This window comes from Sorex fumeus, unplaced genomic scaffold (genome assembly GCF_029834395.1).
Source record: "Sorex fumeus unplaced genomic scaffold, SorFum_2.1 ptg000054l, whole genome shotgun sequence".
In the NCBI taxonomy this organism is placed as follows: domain Eukaryota; kingdom Metazoa; phylum Chordata; class Mammalia; order Eulipotyphla; family Soricidae; genus Sorex; species Sorex fumeus.
The window spans coordinates 42,583,787-42,598,156 of NW_026606111.1; the positions used below are offsets into that span (position 1 = coordinate 42,583,787).

Below are 14,370 nucleotides of genomic sequence, written 5' to 3' on the forward strand. Positions count from 1 at the left end.
AAAGATTGGTTATTGAATTGAAAAATGTACTTTTCAGAATAATCAGTTCCTGCCAAGGAAAGGTCACCTGACTCAGAGGTGAGATTAAGCAATTGAACTAGAGTGTGGCAATGGGGGCCTTCTAAGAGGGATTATTATTATGGTCAATATTATATTCCTAATTTTTAACAGAAAATTCTAATAAAACTTAGGAAGGACTAAGTTCATTGCCTGCACACTGCTTGTTAACATTTTGTCTTGCTCTTCAGAGAGTGTGTCCTGCAGAAGGTAAGAGGAGATAAAGCATTCATCCTGCTTATAATAATTAAATGTTAGAGTGCTTGACCTCTGCAGCTACCCATCATTAAATAATTAATTTGCTGGACATGAATGCATTAATTTCCTCACTTTGGATTATATTTGGTTATTAAGCAAAAGAAAGTGGAAAACTTTAAGAGTAAGAGCAGAAAATAAAGTCATTAACATGATTTGCAAACACCTCATTTCCAGTAATCGGGAGAACATCCAACTACTGATTAGGTATTCTTTCTATAAAGTTAAATGGATTGCACAAAATAAAATAATGCCCTTCTTAGAAGTAGCATACAGAAAAGAAATTGGTTTATGATATAAAATTACAATATCTTTGAAAAGGTACTGGATATGAGATATTCCACCTATAAGGAAGGCTCTCCCTAGTGTATTCATGTAAATTATAGATTTAAAAATATTTCTATAGAATATTTTTAATTATTGCTTCATATATAACTTATTAGAGTTCTTCATAAAAACAACCCAGTAGTATCTATGCATGTTTAATGAAAACAATGTGTCTGTATATATAAATGATATTGATAAAGATTTTTTATGAATATTGCTCTTTAAGGTTCTGGAAAGGTCAAAGTAAGGACTGGGAGACTGAGACCCAGGATAGACCATGATGAAGTAAATTACAGTTGCACTGGCAATTTACTCTTGCCAGTTCAAGCTAATCTTTTATTCAGTCCTTCACCTCTTTGGCTAAGGCCTGCCCACATCTTGGAGAATGATTTGCATTTATGAAAGTTCATGGATTTATGTATTAATCCCATTCAGAAATACCCTTTGGAGTTTAGAGAAGTAGCTCAATGAACTGAGTGAATGTTTTTCATGCAGGTATCACATGATGTCCTGAGCACCCCTGGTGGTGACAGGTGAACAGAGTTAAGATTATTTCCAGAGCACTGCTGGGTGTGAATCTTCCAAATACCCTTTGTGTAGACATATATTATTTATTACTTAAGCAATACTTTTTCATTGAATGAAATTTTCTCACTAAGATGTAAGAGGAAAGATAAAAGGAAAATGCATGTTCAAGAGAGAATGTAGTCCTTTCCAGATTGGAACCAAGCAAGTGCGATACATACTAAAGGGAAAATACAGGCTTAAAGAGCTAGCCTATGTTGACCTTTAAAATGAATCATCACATCCCATATATTTAAAAATGTCCAAGAACTAGGATGCAAGGCCATAGAGGAGGTGCTTATCTTGCACGTGATTGAAACTTGTTTAACACCTGGCATGGTATATTGCCCTGAGCACCGAAAGAAATGACCCCTGGGCACCCAGCTAGTGGTAAACTTGGAGCATTTACAGTTGTGCAACACTTCAGAAAAAAGAAAAAGGAGTGTTGGGATGCTCTTTATCTTATAAGCATATTTTGAAGCTTAGTTTTCAACAAGATGAACAAGTTAAAAATTACAGCATAGAAAATATATAACATTGTGATTTCTTTCCTCTTCTGTTATTTTAGTGTGGGCTGGAGCGATAGCACAGGGGGTAGGGTGTCTGCCTTGCATGCGGCCGACCCAGGTTTGATTCCTCCACCCCTCTTGGAGAGCCTGGCAAGCTTCTGAGAGTATCTTGCCCGCAAGGCAAAACCTGGCAAGCTACCCGTGATGTATTCAGTATGCCAAAAACAGTAACAAGTCTCCCAGTTTGTTGTGAGATGTTACTGGTGACTGCTCAAGCAAATCGATGATCAATTGGAGGATGGTCACAGTGATTATTTTAGTGTTATTACAGTGCATTTCAGTTTCTGATATTTAGGGAATCAATAAGAAAGTGGCCAGAAAAATGATACAATTTAGTATCCTCAATCCACCAAATTATATTGGTCTGAGTTTCTTAAGTTTAGAATAATAAAAAATGTGGATCTTATTTATTAATACTCCTTTCATAATTGTGTTTGGATGTTAATATTGACAGAATCATAAGAGTCAGGTTTCTGTTATTTCAAAAATTGAGAAGAGATGAAGCTTGTTCAGGATTTCAAGGATAGTAATGTAAAGGTTACAATTAAATGAATGTTGAAAGAAAGGCTCAGTATTGGAGTTGTGAGATATATCTCATTTTGGAGAAATATGCTAATTTACATGCAAGTCTTATTTTCTTGCTAATTACCTGTATATCTTCTCCAACACCCTGCCCTAGCTATTAATTTATAAATACCCAAAAATCATTCATCTATAATCCTGGTCATGTTTGCATTTTAGACATCCATTGGCAGTTACAAAAGAATAAACAATGGATCATGCAGGCATTTGTCCTAAATTTAGATTATAGACATCTGAATCTATAGAAAAAGTATGTATTACTCATATATATTTACTATTATTTGAATCAGTATTCCTCCTTGTTTCTTAACTTTCTTCAATGAGGGCATCTTCATATTTGAAAGTATATTAGAATTTAGACAAACTTACAGACTTCACAGTTAACAATACATTGTAGAAAACTTAAAGTTTATGGCTCATATCTCTCAAGAGGAACTTGCAATGCTAGATTATATTATCGCTGTATATCACTGTCATCCCGTTGTTTGTCAGTTTACTCAAGCAGGCACCAGTGATGTCTCTATTTGAAGCTCTTTCAGGGTCAAGACTGTTATAGTTGCTGGTTTTGGAATATTGAATACGGCCACAGGGAGCTTTCCAGGCTCTGCCCATGCAGGTGGGATACTCTCGGTAAATTGCTGGGTTCTCCGAGAGGCATATAAATATAAATATATATATATATATATATATATATATATATATATATATATATATACTCACACACACACACACATATATATCTCACTATGATTTGTTGCCTCGTGTCTGAACTCTATCAAACATTGTGTGGTAATTATGGAAAATGGGTAGGAAGTGTCTTATGATGTGTCACATGGTTGCTTTCTGGCCACATGGTCTGGAAAACGGCCTGGAGCATGGTGGCGGATTGGTAGTGGAGGTCAGCACCCCTGGCTGGGTCCCTTGGGGCAGGGAGGGCTTTTGCCCGTCCCCCTCTGGGGTGCCTCCAGTGAAAACATCCTGGTGCGGAGTCCGGTGCATGGTTATCTGGGCCAAAATTTATACTCCCATCTGGGAGGAGCAGCCTGAGTTCTGGAGGGTGATCAATGAGGAGATTATCTGGTGCCAGCAGGGTGTGGCTTATGGGTGTGACCCTGGCTCATCAGAGACTGGGAAAAGCATGCAGAGGATCTCTGCTCCTGAGTCCAGTTGAGTCCAGAGTCCAAGGTCACTAATTTCAGCATTACCTGGGTTCCATGGGACTTCACTCCTGCATGTGACTCGTCCCCAGCATCCAGAAAGTGGCCTGGACCGTGGCAGTGGTTGGGTACTGGAGATCGGCTGTTGGGGCTGGGTCCCTTCAGGCAGGGAGGGTTCTCGCCCACCCCCTCTGGGCCACCCTGAGTGAAAGCAGCCTGGTGCAGAGTCCCAGGTTATACTATATGGAAATAAAATATGTCTTTCAATTAAATGATACCTTTTATTTCTAATAATTATTATTCTTTTTTGGGCTGGAGCGATAGCACAGCAGGTAGGGTGTTTGCCTTGCAAGCGGCCAACATGGCCAACCCGAGTTCGACTCCTTCACCCCTCTCAGAGAGCCCGGCAAACTACCGAGAGTATCTTGCCTGCACGGCAAAGCATGGCAAGCTACCCCTGACGTATTTGATATGGCAAACACAGTAACAACAGGTCTCATACTGGAGACATTGCTGGGCCTAGTCGAGCAAATCAATGAACAATGGGAGGACAGTGACAGTGATTATTCTTTTACATTGTCAAACCCACTTTTCCCTAAACTTTAAACATTTTTAAGCTTAACTTATTATATAATTAGAAAATAAGTTATTGAATTTACTTGTTTCGATTCAGTTGTATTCTGCTGATTTTTTATATATGATCATATCCATAAGGTAGCCTGTTGGACTTTCCAAACTATAGAAACATTAAAATTTACAACTTTGAATTATTTTTGGAGTTGTGCATTAAATCTCATACTTTATGGCAAAATATTAGAGTTTTCAATTAATAGTTGTTAATATGATACCAATGGAATTAAAGCACAATAGTGAATGCTAGTCCTAACCAACCATACTAATTATTGTGTTAAATAGACAACTTCTCTTTATCAAAGTCTTCAGGAAATGAATACATTATTTAGCATTTTAATTAAAAATGTAACAAAGAGTAACAGTGAACTTTTTTAGGTTTTTAATTTCTAAGTTCAAATCTGTCTGCGTTAATATATGAATGAGTAAACACATTTTACGTACATAAATATATAAAATGCTATTCTCAAAGGATTGATTTTCTACAAGCAAAATGTTTTGTCAGTAAATTAAAATTTTGTTAAGCCTATTGACTTAAATTGAAATATTTGTGAATTGGCTGATTTTTCAAAGATGATATATTTTATTTCTAAAACTTGATCACAATGTATATGTATGTGACTGATTAAAACTATCGTATTGGGATGGGAAAATCATTGGTCATCCTCCGAAAAACTGTTTATGTTTGTTTGTTTTGGGGTCACACCCAGTGATGGTCAGAGGTAATTACCTCTCCCTCTTCCAAAGAATGGTCATCAGTGGTAAAAGACAATTGCAGATGCAATATGAAAACCGGCGTCATGCTCAGGAGAGGATGCTCTGCCTCCTTCTCATGGTTTCTGGTGCTCTACAAGATTAGAGAGACTTCTCTAGTAACATGCTATAGGAACAATACCTTGAAGTATAGTCTTTCAATGACATTTATTATCCAATGACTGAGCTCCAATTTTTCAGTGCAATTTGTGTCATGGATGTTGTTATACATTTTAATGTTTAAGCATAGTATAGTTATGGATGATCAACTTTACTGCATTCTGACCCTAAGGCATTGTGGGCTTCACCAGTATTGTACAATATTTGAAAACATTTAGTTCTTTTACACAGTAAATGATGCCAGAATCCAGGCAAGTGTTTGTGTCATCTGATGTTCAAAAACAAATTCTCTCTGGTTCTTTGGCTCAACTTTAAGAAGATAAACTAAAAAATTATTTTACAAATAAAATCATTAAAAATTGTTTTGCTTTTTATATGTGCTCTGGGCTGAGTTATATTCCACATTGCCCCTTCCTTTTTGGAAGATTTAGTTAACTTCAAGAGGTACTTTATTAGAACATTTTAGTTTTTGTTGTCTCCTTAACTCCTCTGAACTCACTCTGATTTAAATGGGCATTGAGGGCAAGATGATGCAACTTAGCAAAGAAAATAGCTCCTTTTCTTTCTCTTTTCTATGCCCATCAAGCCCAATAAATGCTAGTCTATTATTTCCAGCATCTACGGAATTGTTAGTCAACATTATGATACCAATATTAGACAGTGATTGGTCTAATTAGTTTTGTGAGTACTTTTATGTCCAGAGAGCTTTTGAGACTCTGGAACATTTTTTGAATTTCATTTTATTTAAGCTTTTTGTACACTTGGAGATGCTTTGATAATTGCAGTCAAGTTTTTTTTATACATTTCTTCATAGAAATCAGAATACTTTTGATAATAATAACTTAGAGATAAATACTTTGTTATTCTAATAACACCTTAAAAGTAAATTCAATTGGTTGGGGTGGGGGACATTGTTCTTTTTGAAGATTAGAGGCTGTGAAACTGCTAATGAAATATGGATGGGACATTTTGTAACAGTGACAAGTTATTTCAATCAAAAAGGTCATGGACGTCAGATAGCATTTGTGTTTCCTGAAGTGGCTTGACTCTGCCTAAGTCAGTGAGAATTAAGATTTCAATTATATATTTCTAATGGCTAGGGCAGAGTGTGAGTGAGGTAGAGGTTTTAAACCTCAGTATTGCTGAAATGTCGTCTTGATTTACTGGTATCACTGCTAAGTACTCTGTAAATGCCAGCAGTTTATACCGTGTCACTAATGCCCAAGAGTAATTCCATGTTCAAATTACAAAACTGAAGGCATTCTGCCATTCCAGAAGCAGAGTTAACTTCCAAACAAGATTTGAATACTAAAATGGATGTCATCTTCGAGTCTCAAAGGTTTTTCAGTGATCTAGTTGGTAATTTATAATTATTTATGTCTTGTGCTTAGTGAATTCTTGTTCTCTATAGGACTTCTGGTGCCTCTGTAGACGTTTTGAAGGCTCAACTGAGATACAAGAATGGAATAAAAAAAATGCGTTGGATAAAATGGAGTCTCCCTAAATTTATCTTTATTGCTTGTCCTTTCCTGTATATATCTCTGTGCATACAAGTCTTTAATGTCAAGTGAATGGGGTACAGTTTTTTTTTTATTTAGGAGTACTGCTATTTATTCAGCAACTGATTAGCTGATTGAATTGGGCATGAACTCCACTTATTTTTTTTCTTCATTTTTTTCACCGTGAAAGCAATTACAAAGCTTTCGGGTTTAAGTCTCGTTCATACAATGAAACAACCATACCTTCACCAGTGCCCAAAACCACCCCCCAAAACCACAGTATACCCCCAATCATACACCCTCCTCCTACTTGTGGGGCAGGTGACAGTTTTGTAAAGACAAAGAACACTCAATGTTATATATACATGTACTTCATTTTTCTGAAAAGATCAGCTGGACTTTCTTCTATGCTCAGCTAGGTGTCTTCTAAGAAATTTCACCTTGATTTGGACAAGTGGAGATAAGATGAAGCAATGTAGACTTTGAGAGAAAATCCTCGCTCTTGCTTAGACATGCAGGTTAAGAGCAATGAAGGTTGTTCAGGTTGAGAAGTTATTGTCCTTGCCTTTGTTCTTATGAAAAAGTCATTCTCTAATCTCCTTTTGAAGATCAAGAAGAATGCACTTTGGGGAGAAGTAGCATCAGAGTATAAGCTCACTGGTGAACGGGAACATTCATATATATTTTTTCCATTCAGAGATGAACTCACCCCATTTTTTTAGGTGACATTTTCTCCTCCCTTCTCTTTGATCTCCAAGATTCTTTAACACAGAATGAATATCCCAGACACTATCCTATTTTTCTTTAGAACTGACTGGCATGTAATTTGTCTATATGCATCTAATTAAATCATTTTTCCTGTTGCTAATTACCTGTGTAATACTGTTCTGATGATTCATTTAATGTGACAAAAACATCGAAGAGTGTTTACTTGGTCTCCTGACAGATACAAATTTTTTCATTCATATGAGCAATTTAACCAGCCTTAAGGAATGGTGTCATTTAGTTTGTGGCATACTTAGAAGAATACTGACCATTTAATTAACATGTCTGCTTAGGAAAAATAAGACATTTCCCCTCTGAGACTTGTACTTCTGAGGGTGCTACTTGGTTTACTTTTGTCTTATTTTAAGCAATTTAGGCATTGATGCTGGCCACTATTTGGTTATAGTTATTTGTCTTTGTCAAATATGGAAAATAAAATATTCTCTATGTCCTCCAGAGAGAAAAATTACTCTTTTGTGTTTATGCATGTAATATATTTCTTCTAAAAGATATTTCTGCCGTTTCTTTCAATTTCAGCATATCTTAAGTCAGAAAATAAAACCTGTTGGAGAATAAAATTTTATTAAATGCAAGAATTATTATCAAACCTATTTAATTTAATTTATAAGAAAATAGTGAGTATTGAGAGACTACTCACTACAAGAAAGGGTTGATTATAAACAACATAATTTTCCTAAGGGTCTTATGTAAAAGAAATTGTGAGGGAGATAGATTCAGAAGAAGGAGAATAGACAAGGGACATTTTTAGAGGAAGCAGCTCAATATGTCTTACTAGGGTAGTATTTATCAAATTTTGTAACTATTCTGGACCAATTGGCTAAAAGGTCTACTTTGCATGCAGGGAATGTGCATTTAATCTTCAGCATGTCGTAATACACCAAGCATTATCAGAAGTGATACCCAAACACCACATTGGAATAGTCCTTGAACATCATCCATGATAGCCCAAAACACAAACAAAACAAATATATATATTTTTTAATTTGTTTCAATCTCTGGTGCTGCATGGTCCTCTCAGCCCTATGAGGACTGACTCCTGAGCACAGACTCAGGAGTAGTTGGCTGGACACTACTGGATGTATTATCAAAAACAAATAATCCATTTGAGATAACAATTTTAATCCCTATTTATAGTATAAGTGATATACATAGCAATTGTAAATCTTCACCTTAAAGAAAATTAACCTTTTAAACATGAGTAATAATGATAACAGTTGAGAAAGAAGGCGGTAGTGGGAAGGTGACAGGAGATAAGCTAGAACCTATTTTAATAAACCCGTTATTTCAAAAAAGCTCTTGTCTAAGAGTCCTAAAAATTGAAATATATTAGAAACACTGAATTTGGACTCAATGTAACCACAAAGTCAAATCTCGCTTTTTCCACTTGATTTCTCTTTCCCCCTCTCTTTCCTTTCTGCTTTCCTCTAGTTTTCCCTTGGTTTTCTTTTTCTTTTACATATTGTTACTCAGAGCCTGTGATATTCCTGGCTTTGGGAGTGAGGGAGCAAGTGGATCAAAGTCAGAGCCAGAAGCTCTAGCTTAGAAGTTATAAGACTGTTAACTATGACAGGAGCAGTTGAGGAAAAATAACAGTTTTGCAGCAGGGGATAAAATGATTTTGAATTTGGACAGATTGATTTTGAAATGCCTTTGGGATTTTCTTATTGAGATGTCCAGCAAGGAGTTGAAAGAACTCGATATCACCGCAGCTATGTCTGGAATGAACAGTCTGCCTGGCAAGGCTGGGGACCCCTATCACTGGGAAAGACATGACTAGGACAGATGGATTAGCTGGAACTCTGTGTGCGGATGGAGAGAGAGAGAGAGAGAGACAGAGAGACAGAGAGACAGAGAGACAGAGAGACAGAGACAGAGAAACAGAGGGGGAAAGGGAAAGGGAAAGAGAGGGAGGAAGAGATCTGCACCATTTTTTTTAAATTATAATTTTTAAATTCAGACTAGTAAATAGTACAGATGGAATGACCCCAAGCACCATATATCACCTCCAACTCCCTGCAGGAGTAATCCCTGAGCACAGCCAGGTGTGGGCCAACAAAACAATAAATTAAAAAAATTTCATCACCACTTTGTTTGACTGGAGAAATGCAGTAGGGCAAATGCTGCCAGAAACACCTTGGATTCGTTATGTGATTGCTTTTGGGTTAAATTTTTATCCTTGTTTTCAGAAATCTTTTACTGTTACCAATTGTTTTGGGACCACCACATTAATTTACATTATCTAAATGGGGTTTAGACTAGTGTTTCTCAACATTTATCTGACTTTAATCTGGTTTCAAACTTGTTTCTTCTGACTCCACTATCCTGATGGTTTGCGTAGAACTATGGTTTCCTTTTAAAGGAGTTTTAGCAGTGGCTACTTTGGGCCTGAGAAACAGCACAGTGGTAGGGCATTTGCCTTGCACGTGGCCTGCCTGGCCAAGCCAAGTTTGATTCCTCGCCCCTCTCGGAGAGCCTGGCAAGCTACTGAGAGTATCTCACCCGCACGGCAAAGCCTGACAAGCTACTGGCAAGCTACTCCGTGATGTATTCGATATGCCAAACACAGTAACAACAAGTCTCACAATGAAGACGTTACTGGGCCCACTTGAGCAAATCGATGAACAACGGGAGAACAGTGCTACAGTGCTACTTTGGAATAAACTGGGGGTCTCCCAAGTGCCCTGTGTTCCCGAAATAAGAAGTAGGGGTCTCTATTATTTCCTAATGCTTTGTATTCTCCTACTATGTTCTCATTTCTTATTAGCAATTAATAGGTTATTTGATATAAACTAAATGTCACTTAGTATTTCATATCCTCAAAGAAATTAGGGTTGTTATAGAAAGCTTTCTATTGACTTTAATATTTAAGGTATATATATTGTAAATTAAACTCTGGAAATTTTATGCAGTTCTTGATTTAAAAAAATTCTGCACTATTCAGAAATAAGGATGAATTCATATTTTCCCTACAATATCCTTTTTTTCAAGTGGATATTAAAATAAATATCAACTTGTCATTGCTGTTTTGAGAAATATTGTTATCACCATAAATTTTCTATTTTTCATTATTATGGATTCTTATATGTTCCTATAAGTCTTTTTAAAACTTTAGAAAATGAATTAAAAGGTAGGCAATTCAGAATTTAAATAATTATATTAAATACAAATATAATCTATGCATTCTGAAAGGCAGAACTGCCCTAAAATGTTATATGAGAAAATTATTGGAGATAATCTCTTATTACTAATTTGTACATGTACTTCTGAAACTGTTTATGTCCTACACATAGAAAATGATCTTAGATTCAGTCTTGTTTTTCCACTAACTTGTTCCAGTTAAGGAAAGCAGATCCTTTTTCTTAGGAAATCTGTTAGTTCTATTTAATTATTTTCCATTTGATAAGTGTGTTAAAAATTTAAGCTTTACATATAAAGCAATTTTCCTCTCAGGTCTTGTGAAGTAAATCACTTTTGCCACTATTCAATGATTTGTAGCAGTTGATGCATGTACTAAGATAAAATGAGTGATATGTCAGCAAATAAATATAACATCAAATAAGTGGAATGAAAATATAACCATTGACACTGTATACAGATGTGTATATTGGAAAGAAAACTTAATAGAGGAAAATATGGAAAATATATGAAAATAAAATTATGAGTGTTTTGATTCAATGATCCTGCCTGAAAGACTCTAAATAAATAATTGTACAAGTAAGCACAGATATATGTAGTTGGATATTGATTACATTATAAGTTCCACTTGGAGGAAGTAAAATCTGCATTACAGTGCCAGAGATTTAGTCAAGGGGTTAAGACATTTTCCTTATATGTGGCCCGATGTGATTTTATCTCTAGCATTGCATATTGTCTCTTAAGAGACAGCCCCCTCCCTCCATGTAAAACTAAAGAACACATTAATTGATAAACTGTCCTCCCATTGTTCATCAATTTGCTCGAGCGGGTCCAGTAACGTCTTCATTTTGAGATTTGTTGTTACTGTGTTTGGCATATCAAATACATCACAGGTAGATTGCCAGGCTTTTGCCATGCTGGTGAGATACTCTCAGTAGCTTGCCGGGCTCTCTGAGAGGGGTGGAGGAATCAAACCCGGCTCAGCTGGGCTGGCTGTGCTCAAGGCAAACACCCTACCACTGTGCTATCACTCCAGCCCTGAGAATATCCATTATTGGAATTATTGGTAAACAGAGTATTAAAATTAGAATTTTATGGTTAACAAATTACGTATGACTTAACAATAAATACTGACCTAGAGAACTTCAGAATGTACTATTACATTATAATAAACCACATACATCTGTGATTCCACTTAATATATTTACATATCCAAATTTTATAGTATGTAGATACTACTTTGTTGTCAATGTTTTTTCATTCAGTATTTACTGAGTCCCTTTTATTCACGAATCATATAACATAATGGCAAAAAATATATATATCTCAGTTAATGAAAATAGACTTATATTGGTGAGTTTGAGGGTGAAAAGAATGAAAAATGGATGAAAATTTCTAATTTAGAGGTCCAGGAAAGCATTCTTTGAAAAATTGTATTTTACTTGAAATCAGAAAGAGAAGGAAGACTTATCCATGAAATACCTATTTTAGGCAGAAGAAATTGCGTCTGAGAAACCTTCGTGTCCAGGGAGATTTTAATATATTCTATAGACTGAACAGTTAGACATGAAGGGATTATGATATATAAGGAAGAGTTTACATTGAGGTTGTTATTATATGGGGAGATTTACTTTCTACGTTTTAAATTTCTATTTTTTGTAAATGAATGTTCTTTCCTTTCAATAAGAAACTAAAATTATAAGAGGAAAAATTAAAGACTTTGTAAAGGATAGAGAAACTAAAATATATGAATTGAGAAAAAAATTTGTCAAAGACTAAAACAAAATAATTACACATATCAAGGTGAATTGAAAGGGGGTGATGCAACAATGATTTTTACAAGAGGGAGATACATTTTTAAATGATTGAAATAGAAACATAAAATGTACAAATCTTTCATTATTAGACTCCTGGCTTATGTGATACACCTCAAGTTTTGGAATATACACCTTGCATGCTCAAGGCCCTGAATTAGAGCTTTGGAACTGTGATACCCACAGGTAACTACCCGGGACGTATTCGATATGCCAAACACAGTAACAACAAGTCTCACAAGTTACTGGGCACGCTTGAGCAAATTGTTGAACAATGGGAGGACATTGGACAGTGAACCATCAGGCCGAATCACCATCAAGACTCCCCCCATACACAAATAGTAGAATTAGATACAGTAAAATAAGACTTGTTTGTAAAGTCACATAAAAGTTGTTTCAGCATACACACATCATGTTAAGTAGACTTTCAGCTATTCTTTTGCTATAGCTGCCCAGATATATTGGGGCAGAAGTATGACCTCATGGTCTCTTGTGGTGCTTCCTTTCCTGTTGTAGCCTGTCTAGCTAATAATCCCATTAATCCATTTCAAAGATTTAAACCAACTCTAGCCCAGTGGCTTTTAACCTAAAATTTGTTATAATCCTAAGGAGAGAGTTAAAAATAATTTTTGGTGCTTAAGTTCTAAACATATTTCAAGTGAATTAAATCTTTATCTATAATTATGAGCCAGGTAGCATCTGTTTCAGTGCTTTTGTGTTATTATGTGTTTCTGAGATTGAAAAATGACTACTTTGGAAGAGGTTTGGTTATTATCACCTTCAGTATGTAATAAAGTTGGCATTCAACTCAAGAGATACAACTTAGAAATAATTCTTAAGAACTAAGTTATGAGCTACGAATGAAACAACTCAATATTCATTGAATCAGAAGTCATAGTGGTGGGGACTGCAATGATACTACAGTGGTTAGGGTGCCTGTATGAAGTTGATCAGGTTTGTTCCCTGATATCGCATATGGTATGCTGCACCCATCATAGTAGTTTATCTTGGATATAACTTGGAAGATGTTACAATATATGTAGTGAAGATGGAAATTTTTGAAGAGACTTGACTTTGTCTCTCAAATATGAGCAATATTTTAGATTATTAATCATCAAGTATATTAAACATAAACTTAAATCTTACATTTTTAAATCTAAGATTATCAGTTCTGTCATACTTGAAATGATAATATCTCTATCAAGGGACCCTGCCCTGGCAGCTAACCTCCACTACCCAACCACCGCCACACTTCAGGCCGCTTTCTAGATCGCACTTCCGCTTCGTGCAGACACATCATGACACTTCTACCCACTTTCCATAATTACCACACTATATTTAATGGGGTTCAGACAGTAGACAACAAATTATATATATATATATATATACATATATATGTGTGTATATATATATACACACACGTATATATGTAAGAGGGTGAGTGGATAATGGTTCAGAAAAGTACTTGTGTTATGACTATCAAATACAAAGTCTCTTCATTAAGTTACTTTGGTTATTCAAATTGACAATTGTCAAAATGGAGTGATGTGTCTTTTCTCTGTAATTCCTGGAAGTGGCAGGATGGTGTGGGAAATGTTTGGTAGGGGTTGTGGGGGGACTGCTTCAAATTTCACTTGGGTTATGACCCAACACCCTGGACGAGTAAGGAGAGGCTGCTAAAATCTCAAGAAGTCCTGGTACCCACACGAGTAAATCGACGAGCAACAGGATGACAGTGATACAGTGATACCTCTATCTCATCACGAATATATTACAGTCACAGGAAAATATATAAGAAAGGTACATGGTTCAGTTGTTCAATAAGAAGGAAAGATATAAAAAGTAGAGACATTGAATTTCAGATCTTGTGTCATAGATATTATCACTTTTAGTCTAAGTTTCCAACACATAAGTTTGTTTTTCTTTTCCTAAACTGTAATATTCTTTGATTCACAGTGTAGAGTGAAAAAGAAGTAGATTAGTAGACATATCGTGTTGGTTAGACATAGTGGATTGTGACCCTGTAGATTTCTCAGAGGCTTTGGAATTTACCTATGATCTATAGAATGCATGAGTGCTAGTAAGTTACCATATGTTTAGTAACTTGGAACATCTGTTTATT

The 14,370-nt window shown here is 35.7% G+C and overlaps 1 protein-coding gene and 1 pseudogene across 2 annotated transcripts in view; one reads left to right on the top strand and one right to left on the bottom strand.

Moving 5' to 3' along the window:
- NKAIN2 (sodium/potassium transporting ATPase interacting 2) overlaps positions 1-14,370 on the top strand; it is an 838,713-nt gene that overhangs the window by 161,681 nt on the left and 662,662 nt on the right. The gene's annotated exons all lie outside the window — the stretch shown is intronic.
- On the bottom strand, positions 4,858-5,052 carry LOC130033905 (uncharacterized; annotated as a pseudogene).